Source organism: Oryctolagus cuniculus, chromosome X (assembly GCF_051225735.1).
Source record: "Oryctolagus cuniculus isolate XC-2025 breed Fujian yellow rabbit chromosome X, ASM5122573v1, whole genome shotgun sequence".
NCBI classification, from domain to species: domain Eukaryota; kingdom Metazoa; phylum Chordata; class Mammalia; order Lagomorpha; family Leporidae; genus Oryctolagus; species Oryctolagus cuniculus.
The window spans coordinates 85,004,659-85,027,471 of NC_142888.1; the positions used below are offsets into that span (position 1 = coordinate 85,004,659).

Sequence of the window (22,813 nt, forward strand, 5' to 3'; positions counted from 1 at the left end):
AACATTTTGACTTTTTTTTTTTTACTGGCTGCAGAGAAAACTTGCTGCTATTACCATCTTAAACATTTTATTAGGAAACTGTGTAAGTATATTTAAAAATAGAGAATATGAGGAAACCCCAGGTGCCCATGCCCCAGCTTCAAAAGCCATCAACATTTCCCTATACTTGTTTCGTCCCTTCCATGCCTTTTCCATGGGATCATATTAAAGCAAATCCAAGACATTATATTTCACCCCTAATACTTCAATTTTCATCTCAAAAGGAAAAGGATACTTTATTACATAATTACAATGATTAAAATAATCTTGGGGCTGGCACTGTGGTCTAGCGGGTAAAGCCGCCACCTGCAGTGCTGGCATCCTATATGGGTGCCAGTTCTAGTCCCGGCTGCTCCACTTTTTTTTTTTTTTTTTTGACAGGCAGAGTGGACAGTGAGAGAGAGAGAGAGAAAGGTCTTCCTTTGCCATTGGTTCACCCTCCAATGGCCGCCGCGGCCAGCGCGCTGCGGCCGGCACACCGCGCTGATCCGATGGCAGGAGCCAGGTGCTTATCCTGGTCTCCCATTGGGTGCAGGGCCCAAAGACTTGGGCCATCCTCCACTGCACTCCCGGGCCACCGCAGAGAGCTGGCCTGGAAGAGGGGCAACTGGGACAGAATCTGGTGTGCCGGCGCCGCAGGCGGAGGATTAGCCTAGTGAGCCTCGGCGCCGGCCACGGCTGCTCCACTTCTGATCCAGCGCTCTGCTGTGGCCTGGGAAAGCAGTAGAAGATGGCCCAAGTGCTTGGGCCCCTACACCTACATGGGAGACCCAGAAGAAGCTCCTGGCTCCTGGATTGGATCGGTGTAGCTCCTGCTGTTGCAGCCATCTGGGGAGTGAACCAGCAGATGGAAGACCTCTCTCTCTGTCTCTGCCCCTCCTACTCTTTGTGTGTAACTCTGACTTTCAAATAACTCTTTAAAATAAAATAAAATAAAATAATCTCTTAGTAGCATTCATCTGATGCTTGTTCCACATTTAAATTTCCCTGGTTATGTAAAAATGCATTTTTAGAGTTAATTTGTTTGTATCAGGTACTTTATGATGTGGAATTTAACTCTGATTTTTCAAATACCATGTATATTTTAATGAATAACTATTGATATTTTACAACAAAAAAGAAAAGAGCCCATAAATACTATGCACCCCTGCCATCCTAATTACTGACACTTAAAATTCTACCTTCAGGAATTTATGTGCTTTGTGAAAACACAGATCCCTGTACAGTATTTTCATTCATTCACACAGCACTGTGAATTTCAGCATCTTAGAAAACAAGGAGCTATTGGATAGAAGAAAAGGCCATCAATAGGTCGAACTGAGAGGCCTAAGGACTTGGGCCTTCTTCTGCTGCTTCCAGAGGCCATAGGAGACACCTGGATAAGAATTAGAGCAGCTGGGACTCGAACCAGCACCCATATGGAATGCCAGCACTGCAGCTGGCAACTTTACTCACTACACCACAGTGCCAGCCCCACATATAGAACTTTGTACTCCACAGAAAATATAAATACAGGGGCCAGTGCCGTGACTCACTTGGTTAATCCTCTGCCTATGGCTCCAGCATCCCATATGGGTGCCGGGTTCTAGTCCTGGTTGCTCCTCTTCCGGTCCAGCTCTCTGCTGTGGCCCGGGAGGGCAGTGAAGGATGGCCCAAGTGCTTGGGCCCTGCACCCCATGGGAGACCAGGAGGAAGCACCTAGCTCCTGGCTTCAGATCAGCGCAGCACACCGGCTGTGGCAGCCATTTGGGGGTGAACCAACGGAAGGAAGACCTTTCTCTCTGTCTCTCTCTCTCTCACTGTCTTACTCTGCCTGTCAAAAAAAAAAAAAAGAAAATATAAATAAAATTTGTCTCTTACTCCACAATTGTTCATGTACTCAGCCATAAAGAACAACAAAACAGGGGCTGGCGCTGTGGTGTAGCATCCCATGGTTTGAGTCCCAGCTGCTCTACTTCCAATCCAGCTTCCAGCTAATGTGCCTGGGAAAGCAGCAGAAGATGGCCCAAATGCTTGGGCCCCTGTACTCACGTGGGAGACCCAGAAGAAACTCTAGGTACCTGGCTTCGGATTGGCCCAGCTCCAGCCGATGCAGCCATGTAGAGAATGAACCAGTGCATGAAAGATCCCTTTCTCTCTCTGTCTCTGTCTCTGTCTCTCTCTCTCTTTTTTTTTTTTAACTTTTATTTAATGAATATACGTTTCCAAAGTACGAATAATGGATTACTATGGCTTCCCCCCCATACCGTCCCTCCCACCCACAACCCTCCCCTTTCCCACTCCCTCTCCCCTTCCATTCACATCAAGATTCATTTTCGATTATCTTAATATACAGAAGATCAGCTTAGTATACATTAAGTAAGGGTCTGTCTCTCTCTTTCAAGTAAATAAATAAATCTTTTTAAAAAGAACAACAACATAACAGGTACATTTAAAAGTTTATAGTTTATCTCTGATCATTACCCTGTAACCTCTCAAAATAAAAATAAAGTAACAAAAACATGAATGCATAAATCCTTGACCACTTGAAAATTAAGAATTTCCAAACAACCTTGGAATCAAAGAGTCAATCAAAACTGAAATTGTTAATTTAATAGAAAATAATGAAAGAGCACACTCTTAACACCAAAGCCTATGGATACTGTTAATACTCTACTTAGGAAAATGTATAATGCCTGAAAACAAGCGAACTAATCATTCAATTTTAGAAACTGTAAAAGAACAATAAAATAAACTAAAAGTAATTATGAAGAGGGCATAAATTTTTAAAAGCCTGAAATTAATGAAATCAAAATGAAGCTACCACATAAAAGACAATTAAAATAAAAAGCTGGTTCTTTGAAAATCCTGATTAAGGAAAAAGAGAGAAAGCAAAAGGAAACAACAAATTACAATACTTACAATGGGAAAGGGGATACACTCATAAATAGATGAGAGTGTGCTGTCAAACATTTCACAATTGGCCACAATTTTTAGTGCTTGCTGATTTCCAAGGCATTAAAACACTTGCACCGCAGTAAATTTTAAGCTATAATGTGTAGCTAGCCAGGTGGTTCCAGTGCACCATTGGATCAATTAATGTAATTAAAAGGGAGTGTTATATCTAATCTATAGCACATGTTTGAAAAAGCTACTAAATACTACCTACTTTTACCCAAGGAGAAATACAAAAAATCCTAAAGAGACTGGTAACTTGAGACCAAATTGGAAAGGTGATTAAAAATCTGTGTTTTGCTTGTTTGTTTAAAGACCCCAGGACCAGGTGGTTTTAGAGCTGAGATGCAAAACTCATGAAAAAACACATCATTCTCATGACAAAAACTAGTGAAGGCTACATAGAAAGATAAAATGTCCCTAATATATATAATACCAGTACCAGAAATCTAAACAGGATAACAGAAATAATAGATGATAGATCTATTGCACTTCTGAATATATACAGAAAATCTCTAAAAAAAAATAGAAAATGAAATTCGAAAGGGCAAAAAGGAAAAAAACATAGCCAAACAGGTTTATTCTATATGTTAAACAGTGATTCAACATTAGAAACTTATCAACATATAGGGTATATCAATATATTCTAAGAGATTTTTAAACAAAATCCAATAACCAATCTGAATGATAACTATAAGTAAAAGACAACTTTTAAATATAATAAAAACAAATAGCAAACTCATACTAAATGGTGAAATGCGGGGCCGGCGTTGTAGTGTAGCAGCTTAAGCCACCTCCTGTGACACTAGCATCCCATATGGGTGCCAGTTTGAGTCCTGGCTGCTCCACTTCCAATCCAACTCCTTGCTAATGCACGTGGGAGGGCAGCAGAGGATGGCCCAGGTGCTTGGGCCCCTACACCCATGTGGGAGACCCAGAAGAAGCTTCTGGCTTTGGCCTGGCCCAGGCCTGGCATTTGTGGCCATCTAGGGGAGTGAACCAATGAGTGGAAGACCTCTCTTTCTCTCTCCCTCTCTCTGTAACTGACTTTCAAATAAATAAATATTTTTTACAAAATGGTAAAGTGCTAAGGCTGTTTCCAGTAAGATCCTAAACAAGACAAGGATGTTTAATGTCATCACAGTGCTTTTAATGTTTTAGCTGAAGCAAAAGAAAATAAGAAATGTAATAATTGGGGCTGGCGCTGTTGCTGGCATCCCATATGGGCACCGGTTCGAGACCTGGCTGCTGCACTTCTGATCCAGCTCTCTGCTGTGCCCTGGGAAGGCAGCTGAGGATGGCCCAAGTGCTTGGGCCCCTGCACCCACGTGGGAGACCCAGAAGAGGCTCCTGGCTCTTGGCTTCGGATCAGAACAGCTCCAGCCATTTCTCGGCCATTTGGCGAGTGAACCAGAGGGTGGAAGACCTCTCTCTCTCTAACTCTGCCTTTCAAATAAATAAATAAATCTTTTTAAAAAAAGAAATCTAATAATTGGTGTAAATGTTATTGAAGGAAATATAAGAACCTCAAATTAAACCAGAGACACTATTTTTTAAATCTAAAATTATCAATATGCTAAGATTATTATATACAAGAAAATAAGTAAAAGTTTTTTCCATATGCTTTTTTAAAAAGATTCATTTATTTATTTGAAAGTCAGAGAGACAGAGACAAAGGGAGAAACAGAAAGAGAAAGAATCTTGCATTCACTAGTTCACTTCCCAAATGTCTGTGCCAGCTGGGGCTGGGCAAAGCAGAAGCCAGGAGCTGGTAACTCCATTTGGGTCTCCCATGTGGGTGGCAGGGGCTCAAGCACATCTTCAGCTGATTTCCCCAGCACATTAGCAGGGAGCTGGATAGGAAGCAGAACAGCCAGGACTCGATCCAGTGCTCAGCTATGGAATGCTGGTGTCACAGGCAGTGGCTTAATCCACTGCACTACAACACCAGCCTCTTCTCCATATGCTTTTAAAAAATGGAAATAGAAAAGTAACTCATTCACAACCAGGACAAGATTGCAAAATACTAGCAGTAAATTTAATAAAAAATGTTTTGTTTGGGGGTGAGCATTTAGATCAGTGGTTAAGACACTGCTTGGGACATTCACATCACATATCAGAGGGCCTAGTTCAGTCCTAGCTCCACTTTCAATTCCAGCTTGTGCTAATGTGCACCTTGGGAGGCAGCAAGTGATGGCTCAAGTACTTGGGCCCCTGCCACCCATGTGGGAGACCTGGATGGCACTCCAGGCTCCTGGCTTCGGCTGGCCCAGCCCTGGCTGTTGCTGGCATTTTGGGGGTGAACAAGCGGTAAAAGATATCTCTCCATCTCTCCCTTATCTATCTTTCTAAATAAATAAATATACCATATCTGTTTAAAGAAAACAATAAAATGTGAAAGAGAAAGCCCAAAAAACAAAACCTGAAAAAAAGGAGAGACATATCCTGATTCTTGATAGGAATAACTAACATAATAAAATTGTATGTCTTCAAGGGCCACGTTGCAGCACAGCAGGTTAAGCCACTGTCTGCGATGCAGGTGTCCCATAAGAGCACTGGTTCAAGTCCTAGCTTCTCCACTTCTGATCTAGTTCCCTGCTAATGGACTTGGGAAAGCAGCAGAGCATAGCCCAAGTCCTTGGGCCCCTGCCACCTACATGAGATACCTGTATGGAGTTCCAGACTCCTGGCTTCAGCTGGGCTCAGCTCTGGATGTCACAATCATTTAAAGAGTGAACTAGCTGATGGAAGATTCTCTCCCTCCCCACCTTCTTTCTCTCTTACCACTTTTCGAAAATAAATATATCGATCTTCAAAAAATTATATTTCCCCAAAATTAACATGTAACTGTAACACAATGATAATTACAATCTAAATTGAGCGAATTTTTAACTGGATAAAATAATTTTAAATGGAGAAAGAAATACAGAACAATAGCAAGAAAATTATGAAAAGAAATACTAGATATGGCCAAATGTTAAAAACTTATCACAAAGCCACTATAATCAAAATAGTAACATATTCGGCATAGAATAGAAAAAAATAAATCAATGGGATAGAATAGATCAAAGTACATATGAAAACTCAAAATATGCCAGATAAAAAAAAAGGATGGTTTTTAAAATAGTCTTTGCATAGTAGCTGTCTATCTGGGAAAAAAAAAAACACCACATATCCCAAAATAAATTTCAAAACCTCATAACCTAAAATAAATTCCAGGTGTATTAAAGATTTAAAATAAAATCACTTAAAATATGCAAAGAAATTTAAGGAAAGGGAGACCTTCTTCCAGCAGTCAGAAATACCAAAAGTCACAAAGAAAATAAAGACAAAAAGACAACCTGGGAGGAAAATTGCAAGATGTGTAACAGATAAATGGTTAATATCACTAATATAAGATACACAAGGGCACTTCAAAATTTATGGAAATGGAATTACAAGATAAGTTGATTTTGTTGCAAAAAATTTAAGTATATGCATCAGTTTTTCATAATACATGTTTTTCATGAACTTGTTGAAGCCTCCTAATAGTATACCTCTTCTCACCTCATCCACTTCCTCTCCCCAGGCCATTAATTCATTTTCATGATTTTAATTGTGACCTAAATGGTGATCACACCAGAACAGATTGAGTCCTCTTTAAATTTGTTGTGTCCAGCTTCAAGCAAGCTCTCAAAGTTTCCTACTGAATTCTCTTAACAGCTCTCTCCACATCTCCACAGTAGCTAATTCAAATCACCGCAGTCCTTACAGTTCCAACCCCACTATCTGCCTTCTCACTCACAGTAAAATTATAGCATATGCTTTTACTTCCTTCTTCACAGAGAAAATCGAACTCCTCCCAGAGAACTCCCTCATATTCTTACAACAAACCTATAACAAATACACCAGCAGTCTCAACTATCTTTCCCTCCTTCTCTACTACAAAGAATGGTATCTCTTTTCCTTTACAAAGTTCATCCTTCTACCTGTGCTCTGTGAATCATCCCCTGACCTCTGGGAGTCCTCACTTGATGAACCTTCCCATTCTTCATTCATTCTCTACCTGTCAGCTGTCTTCATCTCACTGGTTTAAAGATTTTTAAGTCTCAGAGCTTGTGTTGTGGCGCAGCCGGTTAAGCCGCTACCTTTGACATTAGCATCCTTATGGGCACCAGTTCGAGTCCCGGCTGCTCCACTTCTCACTCAGCTCTCCACTACTGGCCTGGGAAAGCAGCGGCAGATGGCCCAAGTGCTTGAGTCCCTGAACCCGAGGGAGAGACCCAGATGGAGTTTCTTAATCCTGGCTTCAGGCTAGCACAGCCCTGGCTGTTCCAGCCATCTGGGGAGTGAACCAGTGGATAGAAGACTCTCTCTCTCTCTCTCTCTCTTCCAGCCATCTGGGGAGTGAACCAGTGGATAGAAGACTCTCTCTCTCTCTCTCTCTCTCTCTCTCATTCTCTCTTCTCTCTCTCTCTCTAAAATAAGTAAATTTTCAAAAAATGATTTTAAGTCTCTCAAGTTCTTATTTAAAAATATCCATTCACTTCTAGAAATATGCTCATTCCTCAGCTTCCACAACACCAATTCTCCTGGTTTTCCTTCTGATCACTGCAACTCCTTTGCCAATATCTTAAATGTCAATATTCTGAGAGTTTGAACACACTGGGTCTTAGGTGGCCTCATCCATTTCTGAGGCCTCAATTATCATCTATAAGTCAGTGCCTTGTATATCCTTTACAAAGATTATTTATTTGAAAGGCAGAGAGAGAGAGAGAGAGAGAGAGAGAAAATCTTTCAACTGCTGCTTCACTTCCCAAATAGCCTTCAACAGTCATGGCTGGGCCAGACTGAAGCCAGGAGCCAGTAACCACACAGGGTTCTCCCACATGTATGGCATGAACTCAAGGTCTTGAGCCATCATCCACCGCTTCCCAAGTGCATTAACAGGGAGCTGAATTGGAATCAGAGTAGACAGAACTTAAACCAGTGCTCCAAAATGGAATGCTGGCATCACAAGCAGTGGCTTAATCCACTGCACCACAATGCTCACCTCTTGAAGGGCTTCACTGAGATATAATTTACACACCATAAACTCCATCTATTTTAAATGGAAATTTTAATAATTTTAGTATATTTACAGAATTGTGTACCCATTCACATAATCCAATGTCGGAACAATTCCATCACCTTGAAAAAAAAATCCCTGTTTTCCTCACATTCATCTCCATTCCAATTCTCTTGCTCTTGAAATGTAGACCCACATATCTAATTGCTTACTGGGCATTTTCATTTGCATAGTCACAGGCACCACAATTCAGTGTTTCCAAAACTGAATTTAATCCCCTCTCACATCATTTTCCATTCAATCTGATCCTTCTTTAATGTCCCTTGGATGAATGAAGGACACCACCAGCTCCTTGGAAATGCTGGACTTCATTCTTCTCTGTTGCTCATCCCCTGTATACAATTAATCACACATCTAATATGTTTTTACTTTCTAAATATAATTGAATTCTATCCCTTTCTATCCTTTCTTGTATTAGTTCACTAGATTACCCCACCAAAATCTGTTCCCTAAATTAATCCATCCAACCAACAAATCTATATGAAGTGCCTACTATGTGCCACTCACTGGGTTGCAATAATCCCCCAACTAGTCCCTCTGTCTTCAGTCATTTATCTTTCCATTGTGTTCTTTTTTTTTTAAAGATTTATTTATTTATTTGAAAGTCAGAGTTACACAGAGAGAGGAGAGGGAGAGAGAGAGAGAGAGAGAGAGAGATAGAGAGATCTTCCATCTGATGGTTCACTCCCCAATTGGCTGCAACAGCCGGAGCTGTGCCGATCCAAAGCCAGAAGCCAGGAGCCTCTTCTGGGTCTCCCATGCAGGTGCAGGGGCCCGAGGACTTGGGCAATCTTCTACTGCTTTCCCAGGCCTTAGCAGAGAGCTGGAACAGAAGTGGAGCAGCCTGGTCTCAAACTGGTCCCCATATGAGATGCTGGCACTTCAGGCCTGGGTGTTAACCCGCTGCACCACAGCACTGGCCCTCCATTGTGTTCTTAATCCAGCAGCAGGCAGCTTGATTTATTTTGTTTAGAATAACAGAACTACTAAATTTGTATTTATTTGAAAGGCAGACAGAAAGAGAGAGAGATTTTCCATCTGCTGCTTCACTTCCCAAATGCCTGCAACAGCCAGGGCTGAGCCAGGCCAAAGCTGAGACCAGAACTCACTCCAGGTCTCCCACCAGGGATCCAAGTACTAGGGCCATCACCTGCCTCCTGGGGTGTACATTAGCGAGAAGCTGGAATCAGAAGTGAAGCTGGGACACAAACCAGCCATTCCAATATGAGATGTGGGTGTCCCAAGTGGCATCTTAACCACTGCACTAAATGCCCCCTGCCCCAGACCCACTGTAATATATTTAAAAACACACAACTCCCAAGCTTAAAACAGCTTCATATTAAACTTCAGTTGACTTCCCTCTGACCTTAGGATAAATTCCAAATATCTTAACATAGCTCTTAATGTCCTTTGTGACCAGTGATCAGGTCCCTCTCATTTCATCTCTCTTCATTCTCCTTGGATAAGTCACTTATCCAAAACATAGGGATAATAATAGTTCCTATCTCAGAGGCAGTTGAGAAAATACAAGGAGATAATAGAAGTAAAGCACTTAGCACAATACCTGCAGCATGTTAAGTGTCAATACAATTAGGTATTGATGATAGTGATGATGATATTAGCCACCTTCCATCTCTCCTCTGAACTCCTACAGCACTTAGTATCACACAATTTACCACGGAATTATTTTATTTTGTATTGCTACTGTTGTTTCATACTGTTATTTCTGCTTCCCCAACTAGATTATAATGTCCTTGAACACAAGGAAAGTGACTTACATGCCTGCTATATGTCCCTATAGCACTTAGCACAGTGCTAAACACATAGTGGAGCTTATTTTTGAGAAAGGTCCATAGAGGAAAAGGGGACAGAGGTTTTAATGACTCTCTAGAAGGGCAGGTTTTTTAAGACTATAAATAATAAACACCAAAACACTGAGAACACCATTTGCTGTCACCTCCTGGGCTAATGATGTGTCATTGAGTTAGCACGGAGCTTTATAGTTCTCACTGTAGCTCAGATGTTTGTTTTTTTTTTAAGATGGTTTGCTGCTAATATCCTGTTTTTGACAGAAATGATTGTAAAAGCATGAAGGTGTTTAATTCTACTCTCTTGTACATCGACAATATGCAATTTGCCTAATCATCTGTGATATCAGATTTTTACTTTTTAAAAAAAATTATCTATTTGTTTGAAGGTCAGAGCTAGAGAGAGAGAAAAGAGAGAGAGAGAGAATCCTCTGTGTACTGGTACACTCTCCAGATGACCACAATGACCACACTGAGCCAGGCTGAAGCCAGGAGCCAGGAGCTCATCTGGGTCTCCCACATAGGTGGCAGGGGCCCAAATACTTGGATCATCTTCCACTGCTTTTCCCAGGCCATTAGCAGGGAGCTGGATCAGAAGTGGAGCAGCCAGGACACAAACTAGTGTCCAGATGTGATGCCAGCTTCATGGGTAGAGGGTTTTTACCTGCTATGCCAGAACACGGGCCCCAGATTTTCACTCCTTAAATGTAAACGTTCTAAGATACCAATATAATATGTTATATTTCACTTTTCAAAAGCCAACAGAATTCTCCTGAAATGGTTTGGATTTCTTGGCTGATGACTGAGTGGTAATCGGAGTCCCAAAAAAAACCTCAGGGTGCTAGAAGATTTAGAGCTAAAACACCCCCACAAATTTGGAAAAAATGTCATTGTATGTGCACTATAAACTGGCACCTTGTGATTGTTTTCCTTTCTTTCTACCATTGTTATCCTTAGTCCTGTCACCCTCTTCTCTAATTCTGCTCATGTCCTAGGCTTGGTCCTGAACCTGAGATTTTTCTAGTAAGACATCCTTGGGTATTTGTATATCTACGGTTCTATGCCACTGTACAGTTACCAATATATAGATTGAGGTGGAGAAGTTAAGGGTGGAGCCATGTGATTCTATGCAGCATGGATTCCCAATGGTACAAGATAATTATTTAGCTAAAGTTTTATTGGTTTAGAAATTATTCGAATCAAAGCTAATAATTGTCTTGAACATTTAATGTTACTAAGTAGAAGCTGAAATAAGCTTGGGATATGTAGAAGAGGGGGGAAACCTGCTCTGAACAGATAAGACAATGTTTCCAACTTGAGGAACAAAAAGCAGCATCCTCCAGTTGTTGTCCATTTCTCCTCTCCCCTCATACATGGAAAACAGCAAGGGACTGAAAACAACTCTGCCGGGGCGGGGGGGGGGGCAGGAATGGGGGAAGTGCTCCCCTGAGGTCAAAGCAGCCCTCACCACTCAGTTTAAATACTAATTCTCTCACTGGACATAGGGGCTTCTTTCCATGCATGTCCTCTTTACACATACAACCCCATGCATATACACACAAAGATGAACACATGGCAGCCATCTATGAAATTACACCGAGGCATAGCACATGCAATGGCATTAAGATGCATGCTCTATAAACGTTTTATCACCACAAAGAAAAACGTGCCCAAGTACTGCTCTAGTATCTATCACGCTGACATTCCCACGTGGACACACCAAGATGGCTTATACAGACATCTCTTATAAATCATATAATATTGTCTCTTATGTTTAGAGCAGGCTTTCCCTCCTTCTACATAACCTGTTGTCACTCAGATAAATACAGTAATCAGCAACTTGCAAAACTTTGCACGTAAAGCCATCAAATAATGAATCTTGTTAGTTTTGCCCTTCAATTTTTTTTCAGATTTATTTATTTGAAAGGCAGAGCAAGAGAGGGAGAGGGGAAGGGAAGGGAGGAGATGGGATGGGAATGGAGGGGCCGAAAGGAGAGGAAAGGGAAGGGAAGGGATCTTCCAACCTCTAGTTCATTCCCCAAAGGTCTGAAATAGCCTGGGGGCTTGGTCAGGTCGAAGCAAGAAACCAGAAACTCCACGTAGGTCTCCCATATGGGAGGCAGGAACCCAAGTACTTGGGCCATTGTCTGCTGGGTTGGAAGCAGGGTAGCCAGGACCGGAAACTGATCACTCCAATTTGGCATGCAGGCAGCAGCCCAACCTGCTGCATCACAATGCCTGCCCCTATCCCTCACTTTTAATACAGCACAGTGGCAAATGGCATAGACATTAGTCAAATTGGATGCAAACCTCAGACTTTCACTGCCGGTGTGACTTTGTGCAAATTAGTTACCCATTCTGTGCCTCAAGGTCCCCAAGTATAAAACGAGAGTGGGAATAGGCTGTAACTACTCAGGTTATTGTGCAGAATAAATGGGCTAATGCACTTAAAACTGGTAAAAGTATTGAGAGGGGCTGGCTCTGTGGTGCTGTGGGTTAAGCTGCTGCTTGCAGTGCCGGCATCCCATATGGCACCCATATCCCAGGTGTGTGTCCTGGATGTTCCACTTCCAATCCAGCTCTCTGCTAATATGCCTGGGAAAGCAGTAGAAAACGGCTCAAGTGTTTGGGCCCCTGCTGCCCACATGGGAAACCCAGGTGAAGCTCCTGACTTTGGCCTAGCCCAGCACCAGCCATTGAGGTCATTTGGGGAGTGAATGTAACTCTACTTTTCAAATAAATGAACAAATCTTTTAGAAAAGGAGTAATGAGAGTTCCTAGAATTGTCTGAGACACAACAAACTTGGATTCAAGATTCAACACAGGTGAGAGGTCAGGTAGTGGCAATGGGTTGAACTGTGGGATTCTCTTTCTGTCCTGAGGTACATATACTCTTGAATGATTCCATCAAAGGATACAGGTCCACCATTTTTAAACTTTTATTTAATAAATATAAAATTCCAAAGTACAACTTTTGGATTATAGTGGCTTTTTCCCCCCATAACCACCCTCCCACCCGCAACCATCCCATCTCCCACTCCCTCTCCCATCCCATTCTTCATCAAGATTCATTTTCAATTATCTTTATATACAGAAGATCAATTTAGTATATATTAAGTAAAGATTTCAACAGTTTGTACCCACACAGAAACACAAAGTGTAAAGTACTGTTTCAGTACTAGTTATACCGTTAATTCATATAGTACAACACATGAAGGACAGAGATCCTGCATGGGGAGTAAGTGCACAGTGACTCCTGTTGTTGATTTAACAATTGACACTCTTATTTATGATGTCAGTGATCACCCGAGGCTCTTGTCATGAGCTTCCAAGGCTATGGAAGCCTCTTGAGTTCACAAACTTCGATCTTATTTAGACAAGGCCATAGTCAAAGTGGAAGTTCTCTCCTTCTTTGACGGCCCATTCTTTCCGCTGGGATCTCACTCACAGAGATCTTTCATTTAGGTCATTTTTTTTTGCCACAGTGTCTTGGCTTTCCATGCCTGAAATACTCTCATGGGCTTTTTAGCCAGATCCAAATGCATAGGTCCACCATTAATAGTAAGAATGCATTCACTCTTTTTCTGAAGAAATCTATATATTTGCAACCACTATAGTATTATATTTATTATTTATAGTTTTTAAAACTGTAGTAATATGAAGTGTACTTTTGAGAGTATGTCTCTACTGCCAAATTCTTTGTAACTTTTAAGAAAATCTGTTTCCGGAAGACTACTTTTACCCTTCAACATGGTCATGCACAGCCCTAGAATAAGGACTCAGCCAGGCAGTCTTGGCAAAGCAGTGCAGGCCCCACTGTAAACTGTGTGCCTGGGGACAATACTGATCCCTGGAGCTGCCCACTATATTTTCACCCCCTACATGGACAACAACAATCTGAGCAAATAAGTGCGGGATCATGGGTACCACTGCTTACTTCTGCCAACTGGAGCAGAAGTCTTCCGTCTCCTTTCTACCTGCAAGAAGGGCTGTTAGGCTACGGAAAGCTTCTGTTGGTGACCAAAAGCAGGACAATGGCAACTAGTGGCTTACCATGGATTCAGGAATGCCAAGCCCCATCTGTTCTTCCAGAACTACAGCTATTTATCCCAGAAAAATAGTGAGCATTCTAGAGCTATCTCCTTTCTATCTGAACACAAATGAATCCGTGGCAAGTGAATAAGCTCCTTCTCCACCAGGCTACATAATGCTATGTAAAGAATATGGACTTGGAGGCCGGCGCCGCGGCTCACTAGGCTAATCCTCCGCCTAGCGGCGCCGGCACACCGCGTTCTAGTCCCGGTCAGGGCACCGGATTCTGTCCCGGTTGCCCCTCTTCCAGGCCAGCTCTCTGCTGTAGCCCGGGAGTGCAGTGGAGGATGGCCCAAGTGCTTGGGCCCTGCACCCCATGGGAGACCAGGATAAGTACCTGGCTCCTGCCATCGGATCAGCGCGGTGCGCTGGCCGCGGCGGCCATTGGAGGGTGAACCAACAGCAAAAGGAAGACCTTTCTCTCTGTCTCTCTCTCTCTCTCAGTGTCCACTCTGCCTGTAAAAAAAAAAAAAAAAGAATATGGACTTGGAGTCGGAGGGTCCCAACTTACTCTATGTGTGACCTTGAGTAAGATGATTAATTTCCATGACTATCAGGTTCCTCGTTTGCAAAATGAGACTATTACCACTTGTATCACATGGCTGTAATAAACACTCTGTGATATTAGAAACAATAATGCCTTTAGCACAGTGCCCAGAACAAAGGATTCAAATATGATTCTCTCCTCCCAGTCCTTAATTCCCATATCATACAGCTGGACTCCTCTAGATGGGCAGGCAGAAAGGACACCTCAACAAACTGCGTACAAGACTGTCGTAATGATGCCTGTTTGGTTTTAATGTTTTTAATTTGTTTGTTTTTATTGGGTTTTATTGCAGATGAGATTGAACACAGGCATATGACTGAAAAGATTCAAAGGTAAAAGATAGGCTTAATAGTCTTTTAGCTGAATTCTTAGGATTTCAACTTTCTAAGAACACACTGATAATGGGACAGATTATAAAAAGAGTGAAGCAAGGAGGAGGGGCCAAAATTAGACAAGTGTTCTGATGATTTGGTGAGTAACCTGGAATTTGAATACTGAGAATAAACTGGAAAAAAAGGCAGCAGCATATGGGAAATGGGGCTTTTGGATGAGCTAAAAGCTTTTGGATGAGCTAAAAGGGAAGTGCAAAAGCAGAATGAGAGTACATATCTAAATGACCTGTTTGACTTTAAAGACATAACCACACCCGGAATCTTAACTGCCCTACAGATGTAGGGGATGTGGAGAAGGAAAACAATATTAATCCTAACTTGTATTTTATCCATACAATCCTATCATGTGTCCATATCTTACAAATATTTCAACTGTAACATTTAATGTTCTCAAAAAATAGTATTTCACTAAAATATATCAAGAATTGTCACAAAGTATTTTTGAAAAAGGATTGAGCATGTTAGGTATCTAAAAAATAGCATTTCCTTTCCTAGCATAAAAAATAGGCCATGCCCACACTTCAGATTGCACAAATGATTTAGGGCTTTCATCTATGTTAAATGTCAATTGCTATATACACAATAAGATTGAAGGTAATACTCTGAATTAGTCTTCACAGTAGTGTAAGTAACTACACTGACTATATCACCATGCTCTTATTTTTCCATTGTTCATAGAAACCATTTCCTCTACCTAATAATCCACAGTAGTTTCAGAACAGGTGTTTCATTCTCACAAGGTGCTGACAGCCCAAATCCTTCTCAGGAACTACTGCTTTTGCTCATTCAGCTCTCACAAAAATATTCACAGAACATTTTGGCTAATAAACATTTACACAACCCAAAGAATGATGAATGATCTCTCTCTCTCTTTCTCTCTCTCTCTCCCCCTTTCTCTCTCTACTAGAAAAGAGAGAATGTTTGGGTGTTTGGCCTACCACTTGAGATTTCTGCATCCCATATCCACAGTGCCTGGGTTTGAGTCCTAGCTCAAATTCTAGCTCCTCTTCCGATACCAGTTTCTTGCTATTGCACACCCTTGGAGGCAGCAGGTGATGGATCAAGTACTTGGGTCCCTGCCACCCAAATGGGAGAGCTGGGCTGAGTTCCTGGCTCCTGGATTACAAGCATTTGGGAAGTGAGCAGTGTATGGTATCCCTATCTCCTACCTCTCTCTTTTCATGTCCTTCTCAAATAAATAAATAGAGGTAAAAGCATGTGTCTCTACCTAAAACTTTTTTAAAAAAAAAAACTTTTGCTTAGAAACCAAAATCAAGGGGAATTTGGGCAGGATAACAAACAAGTTTCCTTATATATCAAATAAAGAATTCTTCACATATTCGTTTTTAAAAAATATTTATTTTATTTATTTGAAAGGCAGGGTTACAGAGAGAGAGAGAGGGAGAGATGGAGAGAAAGAGAGCTCTTCCATCCACTGGTTCATTCCCCAAATAGTTGCAATGGCTAGGGCTGGGCCAGGCAGAAACCAGGTGCCAGATTTATCCAGGTCTCCCATATAGATTCAGGGGCCCAAGTACTTCGGCCACCCTCTGCAGCTTTCCCAGGTGCATTAGCAGGGAGCTGGATCTGAAGTGGAGCAGCCAAGACGCAAACTGGTGCCAATATTGAATGCTGCCATTGCAAGTGGTGATTACGCCACAACACTGGCCCCATCTCTCTCTCTTTCTCTCTCATAAAAGAAAATAAATAAATAAAAAGAAACCCAGACTTTGGAGCTAGGAAATAGGGTTCAGGGTTGGAGTGGTGTCTAGATACCATGTCAGGAATCGAAATGACGCATATGTGGTCAGAGGCAGTGGATTTAGTGATTCCTATAGTTAGCTGCCCAGTAACACTATAATACACAACTAGAGCTTTATATCTGATTTCTGCACTTCAAAAGGATAGTAATTACCATTCTATTTGTCTCTTCACCTTCATGATCAAACTTCTCACAGCCTGCACTTTCCTACAACTTACTTTGTCCTTGATCTCTGAATCTGTCATCTACCCTCCCCTTTGCCCAGAACCACCTTCTCCCTCAAAAGTCACTAATGATACCTTCCTCTACAATGTCTCTGTGCCAATGGACTCTGCCAAATGTTTTACACCTTAAAGGACTTGCTTCCTTTGATAATCTGAGCCTCTGTTTTTGTTGGTTGTCCTCCTCTCTTGACTTTTTTTTTTTCCATTTCTCCTTTGCTTTCCTCTAGAATTCACATTCCTACCTCATACTCCTTACTTACTATAAATCATCCTCCTGATTGGTCCAGGAACCACCAGTGATGAACAAGAGACATCCAAATGGTGTGTACCTTGATCTTGCAAAAGGAAATGTAATGGAGTAGTTAGGGACACAGGCTCTGGAGCTAAAGTGCCTAGATTGAAATCCCCACTCTGTTACCTACTAGCAAAGACTTTGGCAAATCACTTAAACCCTTCTGTATCTCCACTTCTTTATCTTTCAAGCAAGAATAATGACACTGTCTATCTCACTAAGTTCTCGTGAGGATTAAGTGAGTTAAAATACATAAAGGGAACAGAAGAAATTCTCAGTAAGTGTTTCTTATTATTGTAGTCATCCCAATAATAACATCCAAAACTGAATGTTTCCACAAATGAATAATTTACTTCTGATGTTTAATTTTTAAAATGTATACCAGCCCTCAGTAATCTCATCTAAACACCAAAGTCCTATCTATTTTTGGAAGGTCAGTTGTTGTATTCTGAGTACCAAACAACTGGATTGGAGATCTTTCCAAGGCCCTTTTCTCAGTCCACACATTCCCCATGGCTTTAAATGATATTTAGATGCTAATCTCTTCCAACTCTATTCCTTTCTGAGACCTTTCTCCTGACCTCCAGATCCAGCCAGCCAATTGCCTACTAGCCATTTCCCACAATACCACAAGCATCGTGTGTCTCAAAAGAACTCCTTTTGTATTTCCTAACCTATTAAAGGCAATAGGTGCACTCAATAAGCCAATTCAGAAACTTGTGAATCATTCTAGAATCCCCTCGCATTCCTTTACCCATTATATCTAATTGAGCATCAAGTAATATTGATTCTGTTAGGTATGTTTTGAATGTATCTTTTCCTTCCTCATCCTACCATTACTACTTCAAGTCAGACCTTCATCTCTCCCTAGATCAGTAAAAGTATAACTGGTCTCTTGGCCTTCAATTTTGACCCTTGCCCCATCCTCCAGTCCACAGCCATGACAATCCTCCTTTTTTTTTTTTTTTTGGACAGGCAGAGCTAGACAGTGAGATGAGAGAGACAGAAAGGTCTTCCTTTCCGTTGGTTCACCCCCCAATGACTGCTACGGCTGGCGCGCTGCGCCAATCCAAACCCAGGAGTCAGGTGCTTCCTCCTGGTCTCCCATGCGGGTGCAGGGCCCAAGGACTTGGGCCATCTTCCATTGCCTTCCTAAGCCACAGCAGAGAGCTGGACTGGAAGAGGAGCAACAGGGACAGAATCCAGCGCCCCAACCTGTGCCGGTGGCGCAGGCGAAGTATTAGCCTAGTGAGCCTAGTGAGCCATGGTGCCGGCTGACAATCCTCCTTTAAAAGCAGATTTTATCCAGTTATTTGCTTTAAATCACTTCATGGCTCCATAGCCTCCTTAGAATAAAGTCTCAACACCTCTACACGGCATACTGGCCCTTCATTATTTTGGCCCAAACTGTCTCTCCAGGCTCACTTCTTGGCAATGATTCTCAACATATTACATTCTTACTGAACCAACCTTCTTGTGGTTCCCTAAACATCTCTATGCTGATCACCTTTCTGTAGTCCTGCATGTGGTCCCTTTCACGCCTCTATTTCATGTTTGTTGGCAAAAATTCTACCTTTATTTCAAGATAGTTTTATTTCTATTTTCTTTCTACAGCCTTTCTTAAGTTCCTCAGGTAGACTTGGGTATTTCTTCCTCTATACTAACTTGTCATCTTGCATTTGCCTTCATTACAATAATTATCCCTTCACATTCTATTTGTCATTTTCTTTTGTCAGGTACTCAACCAATCTGTGCCTTTCTTGAGTACAGGAATCATTTCCTATTTAGCTCTATATAGCAAGTGCTTAGGGTGCCAATTTGCTGGTACAATTTGTTCATTTCTACCTTCCACTAATATCTCTGCTCTCTATCACTGCAGAGAGAATAATTTATTTTTTCTCCTTCAACATTTGGCTAAAATGCCTTTTCCCTGATTACACTCACTTCACTCTAATCACTCCTTCATTTTATGGTGACCTCAGTGCTTTGTAGAGGGCTCCTCCAACAAACATTTGCAATTTACTGGTTTGGATGATTCCATTCCTTCTTCTAGTTCAACACACTAAACATTTAAGGATCATTTGCTGAAATCATCCATAGCAGTGTTTTTAAAATTAATTTTTCAAAGGCCTATTTTTAATGTTTGGAGAAGCAATCAAACATCTATTACATGGATTCTAAGATTTTTGCCCTTTTCAAATCAAATACCCCTCCATTGATCAATAGGAACAAAAAAAAGGAGTATACTAAGCTCCAAAAATTTGAACTCTAAAGAGAAAGAGTTCCAACAGTGATAAACATAGCAGAAGAACAGAAAACAGAAACTCCCCAAACTAAGGGAAGCAACTCCCTCTCTTCCAACTTATCTCACTTTTCCCCCCTTCTATTCCTAATTATAAAGAGTAGTGCCAGCCAGCTCCTTAAAAAGCTGGCAAGAGCCAGAAAAAAAAAATTAACCTGACCATGGAGCTTCTGGAATGAATTAATCCATTCAATTACTACGATTTGGGAGAAGAGAAAAAGAAGGCACAACACAGAATATCCTGGTAAGGGCTTTCATATTCTCAGTGTACTAAAACATAAGAACAAGGATAAATGAGTAAAATCGGAAGGGCTACCCTACATTTATTTGTAATTCCTATACTGTATACTGCTTTATTTTCTTTCTTACTAAATATTGTGATTTCTCTAGGTAGAGTAAAAGTTCCATGGTGTCATCAACCACATAGACTTCTTTTATAGCCTTCACATTACCCACCATACTAAGTAAATAGTGTACGCTTGAGAAATGTTGTTCAGTGACTGATTAATAAGTACTTAACTCTTTTTTCCTTTGCTATCTTCAAGAATGATTATTATTCACAAGCCCATGGGGTCTTGGAAGCCAAGAGGAAGTATCCATCTGTTGGTATACATTTTCCCTTGGCTATGCATTATACAGAGATTTCCTCTGGAAATGTAAACAAAGGATGCCTGATGAGCCAGGACAAAGAGCTATATATAAAGATCAAGTAGCCACCGTTAACAAGGTCAAAGCATTCCCTTCCTTAACCAGAACAAAAAGAATCTTGGGTCTGTCTCTACCTCCTTATCATGCTCTCCAGTCCAACAGATAGTATTTTCCAACTGCCTAGCTACAGAACTCTAACAAGATATATTTCCATAGAATTCAGCTAACAAATCTGTAGTGATCTTAATCTCTGTTTCTCTAATAATAGGAAGACTTCAGCTTTGTTTACTTTCTGAGGAGAATACAGAACAGGGAAAAAGAACAGGGATAGGGAGGCAGTATTTATGGCTTCTTTATGGCAAGTCAATCTGTGACAAAAACATTTGCAGACAATAAGAAGGGGAACAGGTTTGGCAGGAAAATAGCCTATTCTAGTTTCTCAGAAGTGCCTTAGCTGGTATCCTCCACCCCCGCCCAATGTGAAATGCCTGGTTTACACCATGAGTATAGTCATTCCCTTTAGACAAATTAGGATTAGATAAAATGAAAAAAATTCCAAATCACTCTTGAGTGTTTGGTTCTCCAGATTAACAATATCCTATTATTTATTTCATTTTATGAAGTATTTATAAGCATTATAAAATCTCAGGTCCCTTCTTTAACTGAATTTCTAATCCTGAGGCTTGTCTTGAATCTTTTTGCCCACACAGGCTCTGTGTTGAATGAGTATAATAAAGTAACCTAGATTCACCTATTATTATGGGTATGGTAAGGGCACATCCTTGACCATCCAGAAGCAATGAGGTCATGGAGGACTGTCATGGTCTTCCATAAACTCTCCTGTAGGGCTCCTGTCAAAGACAGAATCCTAAACCAAGTAGATTATGGAGTTAATTCCCAAAATACTCTCTCACACTCAACAGTATTATATATCTCACTATCTTCCCCCAGTTCTCAATTAACATTTTTATTCTGTTGTCCCTATTTCCTGCATATATGCATCCATATCACAGTAGATTTTTTGTAGTGTGACATCCCTCAGAAGCCAGATATTTTGCCCCTGCTGTTTTCTTTGTACCTGGTACAATGCCATGCATAAAGAGGTATTAATAAAAATTGACCTTTTGTGTAGCCAAAGCTGACAATGGCTTGCACAGTGGGATTTAACAAGCATCCCTAAGGGTGCTTCTTGAATACCTACACTGCTGGTTCCTCATGGAGCTATTCATCCCTCCTACTTCACTTACATATGGGCAAATGTCACCACTTTAAGACTTGGGCAGGAACACTAACTTCAGAAAGGTACTGTTAAATAAAACATCACCTGATACCTGAAAGGCTAAAATGACTCCTCCCCTATTAACACAATGATAAATTGTTTTTATGAAACTAGCTCCTTGCCACTTGAAAAGAGTAGGACTCTGAATAAGAAGCTTTGGTTGGCAGGATGGGCTTGGGAAGGTTGGAACAAGTTTAAGTCTGGGTGAGGCAGGCCAGGGTGATAAGTTTCCAAGGGTGGAGAGATTAGATGTTAAAGAGGTCCTAAAGTGAATGAGTAATGAAACCAAACTGCTTACTTCGCTCTTCTGACTGCAGCTTGCTCCGTACTTAATAAACTCTTTGATAAGAATGAAGAAGGTGATGATTATAATTTCTAACCATGTTTTATTCACTATTAACTGTCACTCCACCTTCAATCATGCAAATTCTATACCATGGGATTCCTTATCTTGTCTCCTGCTTACAATATACTCTTGTCCCTTCACCAGTGTGAGTTTCTTATACTGTCATCTAACAGCATAATCAGAGGCTGAGTAGAACACAGAGAGATTCTGATGAGCTGGAAACCATTCTAAAATATTTTATATTTTGTTTTTATCCTCCTGGAAAAGATAAGACAGTAAAGAAAAAGAACAGAATAAGGAAAGTAACCACTCACAGAATCATGACCTATGAAATCTTGGAAGACATCAAAGGTCTCATACTATTTTATAGCTAAGGACACTGAAACTGAGAAGCTAAATGAATTACATTCAAACCATGATTAATGAAAGAGCCAAGTCTAGAACTCATTTTTGCAATTCACATTCCAGCGTACTTTCTTTTCATTCTTTATGCTTGTTCCCAAATTACTCCACCCCATTCCTCAATCTCACACCTGAGTTTAATCAGTATTCTACATATAGCATTACTCTCTTCCACAAATGGAGTATCCAGCAGGGATTAAATTGCTATGGTGTGCTCATCACACAAGTACACTCTATTAGATTAAAGCCAATATTTTACAAAAGCCAAATGTTTGGAGAGCAGGGGGTTACTCATAAAATAAGATGATTCTTTGCCTTACAAGAAGATTCTCCACAATCTCTTAAAATAAGAATCCTCAAGTGGAATTCAGACATAAGAATTTAATTAAATTATCTTATTGTTTAAGATAGAACAAGCTTGAACTTTTACACCTATCTGTCATACAAGTAAGATTAGAACTAGACTAGCAGGCTCTAAATAGAATTAGAAACATTTTTATCCAACCACTGTCCGTGAGGAATCCTGTAATATTTTACCCAGTTCAATTTACACCTTAAACACTACCATCACCTATTCAGCAAAATCAAAACAAAATCAAATGCTATGGCTGAAGTTTAATTCTCTTGAGAACAAGAGAG

At 40.9% G+C, this 22,813-nt stretch overlaps 1 protein-coding gene across 6 annotated transcripts in view; it reads right to left on the minus strand.

Moving 5' to 3' along the window:
* MID2 (midline 2) overlaps positions 1 to 22,813 on the minus strand; it is a 102,277-nt gene that overhangs the window by 48,664 nt on the left and 30,800 nt on the right. The gene's annotated exons all lie outside the window — the stretch shown is intronic.